Source organism: Camelina sativa, chromosome 17 (assembly GCF_030686135.1).
Source record: "Camelina sativa cultivar CO46 ecotype springtype chromosome 17, ASM3068613v1".
Lineage (NCBI taxonomy): Eukaryota > Viridiplantae > Streptophyta > Magnoliopsida > Brassicales > Brassicaceae > Camelina > Camelina sativa.
In genome coordinates, this window is record NC_141896.1 from 35076978 (window position 1) to 35089581 (window position 12604).

General features: G+C 38.3%; 3 pseudogenes across 1 annotated transcript; 1 reads left to right on the forward strand and 2 right to left on the reverse strand.

Moving 5' to 3' along the window:
• The first annotated feature begins 428 nt into the window (after positions 1 to 428).
• On the forward strand, positions 429 to 2184 carry LOC104759890 (cytochrome P450 71B28-like; annotated as a pseudogene). The gene is made up of 2 exons (XR_015587317.1): positions 429 to 1272; positions 1381 to 2184. The product of XR_015587317.1 is annotated as a cytochrome P450 71B28-like (transcript).
• Positions 2185 to 2502: 318 nt separating this feature from the next.
• On the reverse strand, positions 2503 to 5232 carry LOC147924743 (uncharacterized; annotated as a pseudogene).
• Positions 5233 to 6578: 1346 nt separating this feature from the next.
• LOC147924744 (signal recognition particle RNA) lies at positions 6579 to 6817 on the reverse strand (annotated as a pseudogene).
• Positions 6818 to 12604: the final 5787 nt, after the last annotated feature.

Sequence of the window (12604 nt, forward strand, 5' to 3'; positions counted from 1 at the left end):
CATAAAATGGTAGATCTCGTACTAAAAATGGTACTTTGATATGTGATAATAACTGATAACTATAATACAATATGGTCATATAATTGTCCAAAAGTCCAAACGTAATATTTGATCATCTAAGTCGTTCACATTTTTTTTTCAAGGTTCATACAATATTACAATTTGTAGATTTTTTTAGGTAAACGATTTATATATTTCCGCAAAGTCAAGATTCCAATCTTTAATGTAATCAATCGAACCACTACTACAGGAAGTAAAAGAGTTTTGTTTATAATTTGCTTTTGTTCGTTCACTTAGTCTTCGTGTATTATTATCGACAGTGACACTACAAGTCTACAGCGGACAGTGACTTATGAGTTGAATAATCATGGTCTGCCCTTTAAAGGAATACATAATAGGATATATTATTAACCTCTAGAAAGACGAAGGCCAAGAAAAAATGTCACTCTTCCTCTGTTTCCTCTGCCTCTTACCCCTTATCTTAATCTTCTTGAAAAGTTTCAAATCTTCGAAATGGAAGCTTCCTCCGGGTCCAAAGACGCTTCCGATCATCAGAAACTTACACCAACGCCGGGAACTACATCCCAGGAAACGCCGGAACCTCTCCGACGAGTACGGACCAGTGGTGCTTCTCCAATACGGATTCGTCCCCGTGGTGGTGATCTCTTCGAAAGAAGCAGCAGAGGAAGTTCTAAAGATCCACGTTCTTGAGTGTTGTAGTCGACCTAAGACGGCAGGACCAGAGCAACTTTTTACAACTTTAAAGACGTCGGGTTCGCACCTTACGGTGAAGAGTGGAGAGTGATGCGGAAGCTCTCGGTGGTCGAACTCTTCAGCTTGAAACTCTCTGATTTTGCTACGAAACGATCTCCGGTGAATCTTGAGAAAACCCTTTTCACTTTGATCGGAAACATAGTGTGTAGGATCGGGTTCGGGATCAATCTCTATGAGACAGTGTGACTTCGTTGATGAAGATAGGATATCGTTGATCTTGTGCACAAGTCTGATGAGCTCATAGGAGAGTCTCTGTTCTCTGATTTCTTTCCCGGAAGAATCGGTAGGCTCATCGACCGGATCTCCGGTCAGAACAAGAGGTTGAACAATCTTTTCTCGGAACTAGACACTTTCTTTCAAAAAATTCTCGATCATCATCTCAAGCCTGGAAGAGAGAGGTCATATATTATTGACGTGATGATCGATATGATGAAGAAGCAAGAGAAAGATGGAGATGCTTTCCAGTTCACCACTGATCATCTCAAAGGGATGATCTCGGTACGTAAACCTAAAATATAATAGTCTTTTTTCAAGTTTTTATATATACTCCGAAGTGTTTGATGATCTTGCAACATTAACATTTGTGTTTTTGGTTTTATGTCACAGGACATATTTATAGCAGGAGTTGGCGCAAGCGCTGCCACAGCGGTATGGGCAATGACCGAACTGATCAGAAACCCGAAAGTCATGAAGAAAGGTGCAAGACGAGATTCGGACAACACTTGGGGACAAGAAGGAGAGAGTAACAGAAGAAGATTTAAACCAACTTCACTTCTTTAAGCTCATGGTCAGGGAGATATTCAGGTTACATCCATCAGCTCCACTCTTGCTTCCAAGAGAGACATTGTCTCATGTCAAGATCCAAGGCTACGACATTCCTGCGAAAACACAGATCATTATCAATGCCTATGCGATTGCTCGTGATCCAAAACTATGGGAGGAGCCAGATGAGTTTAACCCTGACAGGTTTCTCGACAGTTAAACTTTGAGCTCATACCATTTGGATCTGGTAGGAGAATATGTCCAGGGATGACAATGGGAATCATGCTTGTTGAGTTGGCATTGTTGAATTTGCTTTACTTCTTCGATTGGGGATTGCCGCAGATGGGTGAAGCCAACGAGATCGTCACTGGAAATGAAGATTTTCTTAACTTCGTTCAAGTTCTTCACCACTGACTATATATGTACCACTACAAGAAATTTGACTATTGATAGCGCCTGAAAAACGCTACCGTATCATACGATAGCGGTTTGGTAAACGCTATGTCATCGCCCGCGATAAAAAGTCTGACACTTTAGATAACGTTTTTATCGTGCTATTGAATGTTGATATACAATAACGTTTTCAGCGCGCTATTGAATGTTGATAAACAATAACGTTTTTAGCGAGCTATTGAATGTTGACAAAAACTATAACGTTTTTATAACCGCCATATTTAAGTGTATACAATAGCGATTATATTTCGTTATTTTTAGACTATTTACATTTTTATATTACTTTTTGTAGCATTCTTTTTATGCTATTTGTTTGGATTCCTGATTTACGACAAAATGAAGTGAAGAAGAAAACTTTTATAAAATAACATTAGGTTTTCAATCCAACTAACCAACATAATCCACACAATAGTTCAATAAACTTATAAACTAGTTAGCCAAACATAAACACCACACAATTGTTCAAGTTCCAAGCTAAGGCCCTAGTTTGTTTCTAACACAACTGTGTTGAACTCAAGACCCTACAATCTTATCAGTAGGCCATGCCACTGTTGTACCTAAAGCATCAGCAACACATTCCACTTCCGCACTTGGTCTCCATACTTTGGCTGTTCCAATCTTTATAATTTTAACCCATACCTTGCTAGCATTAGGTCCTAAGGGTTTACAGTGGACTGTGTCTTCTGGATTGGCTGACATGACTATACCTTCTGCAACGATCTCTCCTGAGTTTTCACAGTCCAACAACATGCAAGTCTTCTTTCCATTTGTTGAGCTGTTACCGACGCTGCAGCTTATACTCTACCACTTAGAACAAAATTAAAGATCAACTCAAGATCATTATATAACATTTGACTAACTTAAAATTCAGTCACTGGAAATTATACCTTAGGTGATGATGCTTTTGGTGATGCTTCTCTTGAAGGTTGAGTATTGATCTTGTTAATTGGCCAGGCAATATAATCTTGAAGTACATGCTCCATCAAGTAATTTTCAGTAGTTGGTCTCCACAAATAAGCATCTTTCTTAACCACCTTATCAACCTTCACCACTGCAGCATTTGAACCAATACGAATATCATTGATCACTTCGTTTGGATCAGTAGACCATATATGACCCTCAGCAACTATCTCATCCTCCTCCACATTACAATCGTAGATGATGACCATGTCATGTACCTAAGTCAGTCATAAACAAATATATATCAGAACAGGGAATGATAATAATACAGTTTCATAAAAATCAACCAAAATCAAAATTTTACCGATGATATGCAATATATATTGAAATTTGAAGTTCAATATATATATGATATGCAACTTTATATTGAAATTTGAATCTATATACCTTCCAGTAAGGTAACTCAAATCAGAATTAGTTCAATATATATATGATATGCAACTTTATATTGAAATTTGAATCTATATACCTTCCAGTAAGGTAACTCAAACAGGATGGACCTTTTCTTCCACCTCCATCTACCATCGTCTTCATCAGATTCATCATTCGATGGTTCTGCATCTTCACTTATACCTTTTCTTTTCCTTTTCCCTTTTTTCTCTATACATTTACCAAAATCATTTCTGAAATCCTTAAGCATCTCACAGATTTCTACTCCAGTTTCAACTCTTCTTGCACTTCCTTTCTCTACTGTATTATCAAACCATTTCTTTCTTCTTCTGTATGGATGATCAGGTCTGAGCCTCTTTCTGTTGCCCAAATACACATGCTTACGGCTAAATTTTAACCATCTAGAAGGCGTATCTTTTCCACAAACAATACATGCCTATATCCCTTTGACTTTACATCCTTACAATGATCCTAATGCTGGATAATCAGTTATACTCCACATCAACATTGCTCTAAGTGTGAAATTCTCCTTCATGAAAGAGTCATAAACTAAAATACCTTCATGCCACAAATCCTTCAGATCATCTATCAATGGAGCTAGGAAGACATCAATGTTATTGCTCGGTGCAGTTGGCCCAGGGATCAAAAGAGTGAGCATCATGTTCTCAGCCTTCATACACAATGTCGGATGCATGTTGTAGTTCACTAATAATATTGGCCATGTGCTATACTTCGTATTCTAGATGGCAAAAGGATTCATCCCATCAGTGGAAAGGCCTAGGCGGAGGTTTCTTGGTTCAGCAGCAAACTCAGGCCATTTATCATTCGCATTGGCCCAAGTTAATGAATCAACTGGATGCTTCATTGTACCATCTGTACTTGCATTATTAAAATGCCACCTCAAGTCTTCAGCCATTCTTTTGGATCTAAACATCCTCCTAAATCTATCTTTAATTGGAAAATACCTTAGAACCTTTGCTGGAATCCCCTTATTCTCTTCACCGGTATTCATATCCCTGTCCCATCTGGAGATACCACATCTTGGACAGGTTTCAATATCTGCATATTGCTTCCTGTATAGGATACAATCGTTCTTGCATGCATGTATCTTGTCATATCCAAACCCAAAAATTTTCAGAAACTTCTTCATCTCATCTGTTGATCTCGGTAACACATTGTCCTTAGGAAGCATTTCATGAACCATTTTGAGCAACTGATCAAAAAAGTTCTCCGACATACCGCTCTTCACTTTAATCCTGTAAAGCCCCATGATTGCAGATATCTTGGTGTAGTTGGGACAGATTGAATACAAAGGAGTTTCCGCATCTTGTAGCTTCTTTCTAAACTCAGATTCTTCTACACTATCAACATCATCATTCTGATCTTCACTATGGCTACTGGGCTTTGAATCACTATCAAAGAAGGCTGTTCTAATCAAATCATAAGCTTCAAACTCAGAGCTTGGATCTTCATCTGGCTGAGCAATTTTCTTATCACCATGAATGCTCCAACACGAATTCCTCTTGTATTTCTCATCCATTCCCCTAATCAGTAGATGATCAAACATAGTCTCTGTTCCTTGATGAGACAAATTCCGGCAATGTGTGCAGGGACATAGCATAGAACTAGGATTACCCAAACTTGTTGTTGCTGCATTCACAAAATTTCTAGCTCCTATCCCATACTCAAGGCTAGCCCTGTAAGCAACAAACATTAAAAAGTTCAATAGCATATCTCTGTTAAAAACGAATTTCAAGACCAAACATATACATAGAAAAGCTAAAACACTGTATTTCTGAAATACTGAAGCTTTCTATGAAAACAAGACTTCTGTGCAATGAAAAAACCGGAAATAATGTCATACCGTGGTAGCCAAACCCATGACTTATCCATCGTCCAACAAGACCGTAACTCAGCTCCACATACACTCAAATTTAAAACCAGAGAATCGAGTGTGAGAATCAGAGTGAACTCATCGTCCAACAAGACCCTATCAAAAAATCAACAAATCAGAGAACAAGCAAAGATAAAATTACCCACCCGGCTAATCTGAGTGTGAGAATCGAGTGTACTCCTTGATTAGGGTTTCCACCGTGAAATCGAGTTGAGAGAGAGAGAGATGGAGTTCCGAGACAAAGAAATCGAGTTGCGAGAGAGAGAGAAACCGAGTTCAGGAAGAGAGAAATAGCTAGAGACTGAGAAATCAATTGAGAGCCTGAGAAATCGAGAAAGAGAAACCGAGTTGAGGAAGAAAGAAATAGAAACTGAGAAATCGATTGAGAGCCAGAGAAATCGATTGAGAGGAAAAGTCGAGAAGTCGATTGAGAGTTTGAGAGTTTGAGAGTTTGAGAGTTTGAGAGTTTGAGAGTTTGAGAGACTGAGAAGTCGATTGAGAGGAAAAATCGAGAAAGAGAGAAAAATGAAAACTCTTTTTGCCTTAGATCTATTTTTTTGCCTTAGGAAATGACGAATTTTTTCCCCCTTTTAATTTCAATAGCGTTTACAAATTTTTAGGAACCAAATTTTGGCCCGCGTCAAATTTTAATTCCCGCTGTTAACCATAGATAGCGTTTACAAATAACCAAACGCTATCTTTAATATACGGTTCACTCAAAAATAGCATAAACATCAAAAACGCTATCCTTTTATGCTATCAATAGTCAAATTTCTTGTAGTGTACACTAGAGATTCAAAGATAAAAAAATAATGGTCACTTTCTTATTCTCCACTGAATATATATGGTTTGGTTACATACAACTAAGCTTGATTCATAAACAAGAAATGAATTATTTGTGTCTGTAATGTGATTTGGTTGCAAAAAAATGATGGTCCAGTTGGAGTCGGCTTATTGAGTCATAGTGGACTCGGAAGGCTCCGGCCTGTAATCCTTCCACCGTCGAAAGCGGGAGGTGGACGGGACCAAAATCGCAACTCCCGACTTAGAATGGGCCAAACGCTATCTTTAATTCCCGCTGTTAACCATAGATAGCGTTTACAAATAACCAAACGCTATCTTTAATATACGGTTCACTCAAAAATAGCATAAACATCAAAAACGCTATCCTTTTATGCTATCAATAGTCAAATTTCTTGTAGTGTACACTAGAGATTCAAAGATAAAAAAATAATGGTCACTTTCTTATTCTCCACTGAATATATATGGTTTGGTTACATACAACTAAGCTTGATTCATAAACAAGAAATGAATTATTTGTGTCTGTAATGTGATTTGGTTGCAAAAAAATGATGGTCCAGTTGGAGTCGGCTTATTGAGTCATAGTGGACTCGGAAGGCTCCGGCCTGTAATCCTTCCACCGTCGAAAGCGGGAGGTGGACGGGACCAAAATCGCAACTCCCGACTTAGAATGGGCAGGCCAGTAGAAAGCCAAACCCGAACCCGGCGCAATGAGATCGACCCATTGTTCCAACACCTTTGTTGTCTCCAGTCGGATCACAAGCCAACGTTACTCAGCTCGACGTACTAACGTAGAAAGCTTAACTTATTTATCCAAGAAAGAAAAGTTTGTTTCTTCCGATGTGGGACTTTATCACATTAGTATATTAGTAATATACTAGAACTCAGACACCCTACAATATTGGGAGGCAAATATTTTTAAAAAAGATAAATAAATTTTAAGGAAGAATCTTTGAAGAACAAAATTCACCAAAAAAAGATAAGTATCACTTTTATTACGTGTGATGGTTAATTTCATTAAAACACGTATCAAGTTAATAACTATTTGCTGCAGCTTCATATATTCATACAATCGTAAGCAACAATGGTTTAGCAATAATGCAACTATGCAAGCATTGCAAAACAACATGAAATCACGAGAGAATCTGTATTCTAAAAACTGATGCAGATTCTTGTATATTAGAGCAATGTTCTCTTATTAGAACAGTGATCATGGTCATTCCAACATTCAATTAGTCATTATATATGGACTGTTGTTGAAGATATTACGGAAGGGTCCAACATCCACGCTAACAAGACTAGTCTTTCCATGGAGATCAAACTGAAGTTTGTTCTGCATCAGAAAAAAGAGGATCAAAAAAATAAAAAAATTCACTTCGGCTCGGAAGCTTCAACGCAAACACGGCCAATATGGCACAAATCAAGATAAGTTTTCTAATAACCCTTCATAAATTCTCTTTTTTAGTATCATGGTTGTTTTAAATCTAGAATCTAGATCCTTTCTTTGTGCTACATGAGATAAGTAGATAAGTCACACCCTTGTCACTAATAAGTTACTAGTTGCTTAGCTACTTATATGTAAATACGTATAAAAACTATATATTAAGAACTAAGCATGCATGCACATTGGAAATATATTGGTGTATTGTAAAAGAATTTGATGAAAAAAATTAAGTTCTTAAGCACAAGGGATCCGTCAGATCACAGAAGGTATAGCAATAACAATAAGCATCTAGAATAAATAAATATAGATGTGTCTCTAAGAGCATTCGCATCGGTCATACTCACCTTGGTGTCTTATGTAAATGTGGATGAGGCAATAATAAAGTGCAGAAAGTAAAGAACACAAGAACTTTGTTAACGAGGTTCGGTTTTTCCTACTCCCGGGGACCACGTCCATATTTCGATTCCACTAGAACAAGAAAGCAAATACAACCTATTCGCATCTCTGTCACTTGACGCTCGATTTCATCTTTTTGGAAGTGGGCATATCGATAGGGACAGACATTGATAGGATCCGATCCTTCCTTTAGTACGATACGATGTTCAATCTCACGTTTAGACGGAAGCTGTGTCGGAGTAGAGAAAACGCCGACAAAGTTATGGAGAAGTCGTTGTAAATCCTCCGGTAGGGAAGAAACGGTGTCGTCGATGATGACATCATGTTGGGCACTGACTGTAAAACAGGCCTGGCCCTTGCGCAATTCTCTAGAAAACTCATCTGGACAAGCTTGGCAAATATTGTTGGGCCTCAGCTCAGTAAGAGTATGTTCGTGACCAGCCACCAGAATTGCATAGTTTTAGCCTTCCAATCGCAAACTGTCGGACCTAGCTGCTCCAATCACTGTATTCGGAGAACGACATCGAGTCCGGTGAGGGGAAGGACAAACAAATCAAGGACGAAAGTCGTGGAACCCAGCGCGAGGGAGACCTTCCGGTATGCGCCCTTGCAGCGGAGTGGGTGTCCATCCGCTACTTTGACATTAAACGGTGTCGTTGGTGTCGATTTCAAATTGAGTTTGTTAGCCACGCGCTCACTGATGAAGTTGTGCGTAGAGCCACTGTCGACGAGAGCGACCAGGCGTTGATTGTTGATCATGGCGTGAACCCGAATAGTGGGGTGAATCCCACCCGGTCAAAGCGTGTGCTGTTATCTCCGGTTCGATTGCCTCGTGGAACTCTTCTTCTGCCTCCTCCGAGTCATCATCTTCACCCACCATGAGTAAAAGCTGAGATGTCCGACATTTGTGGCCCGGACTGTAGCGCTCATCGCAGCTAAAACAAAGGCCAAGGCTGCGTTTGTGTTTCATTTCTTCCCACGTCAGCCGTTTGGGTGGTGTTGATTGTGCCTGTCGATTTTCAGAAGAGCGTTGTATTGTAGGGTTCGGCGGTGACCATTGCGTCGTCGCAGAAGGGAGCAAACCATGTGTATATGGGCGAGGATTGAATGTCTTCTTCTGCGCCTGTAAATGGTCGTCACTTAATTGTGCCAAATTGAAAACCTCCTGAAGTGTTGTCGGGGAGAACATACGGATTGGGCCGCAATAGCCCTGTTTAAGCCGCCGAGAAATGTGCCCACCAGTGCTTCTTCCGACCAGTTGGTGACACGATTTTGTAAGCGTTCGAACTCCCTTTGATACTCACGCAACGAACCGGTTTGTTGGATTTTTGACAATGCCTCGTGAAAGTAGGGGCCCCGCATAGGACCGAAGCGTTTCCAAAGTTCCGATTCGAACACCTCCCATGGGGTATCATAGACATTAGTGCCTAGACGTGCGGATGTTGCTTGCCACCACTCGTTGGCCTCACCAGTGAGATGGTAGGAAGCGAGTTGGACCTGTTGGTTTGTGGGTATCTCTTGATAGGCGAAATATTGCTTAGCTTTTGTGATCCACTCGGACGTGTCAGACCCAGTAAAACGAGGAAGTTCCAGTTTGACGTGGCGAGCAAGGGGTGGTGGAGTATTCTCCATCCGACGGATCTCACGAGGACCCTGTATAGCACCGTCACGGTTGTTGTTAAGTGTGGCCATTAGGCGGTTGATGGCTTCTCTGCTCTCCGCCGCTACCTGACGGTTGTCTTCCACAATACGGTGAAGAGAATTCTCGACGGTGTGGAACTTGTCAGTCACCTCGGTTGTAAGTCGTTGGTGTAAGAAAATAATAAGAAAATAATTATTTCTTACCCATGTATGTGGTCTTATAGTTAGTAGGTTATTTAATTGGGTTTGTTATATTTTAATCATTTGGGAACCAAAAGAACATGTGTTAAGCTACATGTAAAGCTTATGCTTATAAGGACAAGTATTAAGCTACATGTCATGCTAAAGCTTATAAGAGGACAAGTGTGAAGTTGCATGTTGTGTTTGAAGCAATACTAGACACTTGTTATCACACATGTCACCATTGTCTTCATCTCTACTATGATGGATGGTTGAGATTAAATCATGAGACAAAACCCTAATGAGGAGTAAGGTCCTCTTCCCACCTATAAATAGATGGTTTGCTCCATCACAAATCACCATAAGAACAAAAACAACACATAAAGAAAAGAGTTTATAGGAAAGGGGAGAGAAACCTTATCTTCCACCTAAAGATCATCTAAGAGTTTCTTTTCAAGCCTTCAAGCCATTGAAGAAGAAGAAACTATTCAAGGAAGCATCATTTCTACAATGAGTGGAGGTATTACTTTAACCCTCTTTATGATTCTATTATGTGATTAATATAGATGTTTAAGATTTTGGGGTTCATGTTAAAAGTATCTTTAACATGTGGTATCAGAGCTTATGGTTATGAACATCTAATTAATCCATTAAGAATAATAGATTTATGGTTTAATGAACTGAAAATTAAGGCTTTAAGTTATGATGTTTGTACACTTGAATTTTGTATGATTTAAGTTTCAAGTTACAATATATGTTAAAATTAATATATATATATATATATATATATATATATATATATATATATATAAGTATAAAAGATTGGTTTATCTTAATGTGCATAATTAAGAAATTGATATAACCATAATGGTTTTTATCATATAATGATATGCACATAGAAAACCAAAATATTTAAATTTTGATATGTTTATGTATTAATTAGCTACCCACAGGTAGGCTATTGACATAAAACATGATCAATAATTTATTAGAATGTTTGTACATGAGTTAATTAAGTATATCCACAGATAGCTTAATTAATCTGATACATCATTAAAGAAAAAAAAATTCTGAAAGCTATGACATTAGGATATATTATAATGACTACCCACAGGAGCATTATAATTTGAAGTCATATGCATTCAATAATTTTTGTTAATGTGTTGTTTAAATTTTGAACCTCAATTAAAGCTTGTTATATCTCTAAATCGCAGCATCATTTCCTGCTAATTTGCCATCTATGATCTCTACTGTTCCGATCCTCACTGGAACCAACTTCTCAGAATGGAAAGAGAAAGTTGAGTTCACATTAGGAGTACTAGATATGGATTTGGCACTTCGTGAAGAAGAGCCAGATCCCTTAACTATAATTAGTACTGAGGAAGAAAAGGCTCTCCATAAAGCTTGGGAGAAAGCGAACAGATTAAGCCTGATGTTCTTAAAAATGACCATAGCTAGCAATATCAAAACTTCCCTTCCAGATGCAGATAAAGCTATAGATTATCTAGCAGCTATAGAAGAACGGTTTAAGACTGCAGACAAATCCCTTGCAGGGAAACTTATGGCAGATCTTACAACCATTAAGTATGATGGGACAAGGTCTATGCATGAACATTGCATTGAAATGACCAACCTTGCGGCTAAATTAAAGAATTTAGGAATGAGTGTGGACGATTCATTTCTTGTCCAATTTATCCTAAATTCACTACCTCCTCAGTATGGACCCTTTCAGATCAATTATAATGCAATTGATGAAAGGTGGACATCTAATGAATTGGCTAATAAACTAGTCCAAGAGGAGGCTAGACTTGGTCGTGAAGGAATTAAAGTTTCCCATCATGTTCAAGGAGCTGGACCTAAAGTTGGGTTTAGGCATAAAAAGAGCCATCAAAGAGCACAACCCACAATGAACGATTCCGATCAAGTTAATCCGAAGAAAAAGGCAAAGAAAGATTATAGGTGCAACTTTTGTAAAAAGGTTGGACACTTTCAGAAAGATTGCCATAAACGAAGAGAATGGTTCGAAAAGAAAGGTAATCCTATGGGTTCCGTAAGCTTTTTCGAATCTAATCTTACTTATGTTTCTTCCAAAACTTGGTGGATTGATAGCGGTGCTAATGTACATGTAACGAATTCCGTACAGGGATTCCTTACGATCCAGACCATAAATTCAAGTGAAAACTACATACTGATGGGAAATCGAGACAAGGCACCAGTTGAAGCTGTTGGCACCTATCGTCTCATTTTAGATGGTGGATTTTGTCTAGATTTATATCAGACTCTTTATGTTCCATCTATTTCCCGTAATTTAGTTTCTGTAAGCAAACTTGATTTGGCTGGTTTTAAATCTACTCAAGGAGATGGTTGTTTTCATATATTTCTGAACTCTAAACGAATTGGTTCTGGAATATTAGTTGATGGTCTTTATATGTTAAAACTGGCTGATCAACCTTATGAGACACATCTCTCCTTGTATTCTGAAAGTAGACTTAAAAATAAAACATGTACTGATGACTCATATTTCTTGTGGCATAAAAGATTAGGACATATTTCTTATGAAAGAATTAAAAGATTGGTAAAAGATGGAGTAATTCCGAATCTTGATTTTACCAATAAGAAAATGTGTATAGATTGCATTAAAGGTAAGCAAACTAAACACACTAAGAAAGGAGCCACAAGAAGTACACAGCTTCTTGAAATCATACATACAGATATTTGTGGACCATTTGACGTTCCAACTTTTGGAGGTGAAAAGTACTTCATCACTTTTATCGATGATTATTCACGTTATTGTTATCTCTATTTATTGCATGAAAAATCTCAATCTGTGGATGCTGTACAAGCATTCGTTAATGAAGTTGAGAGGCAATTAGATAGAAAGGTGAAAATCATACGGTCAGATAGAGGTG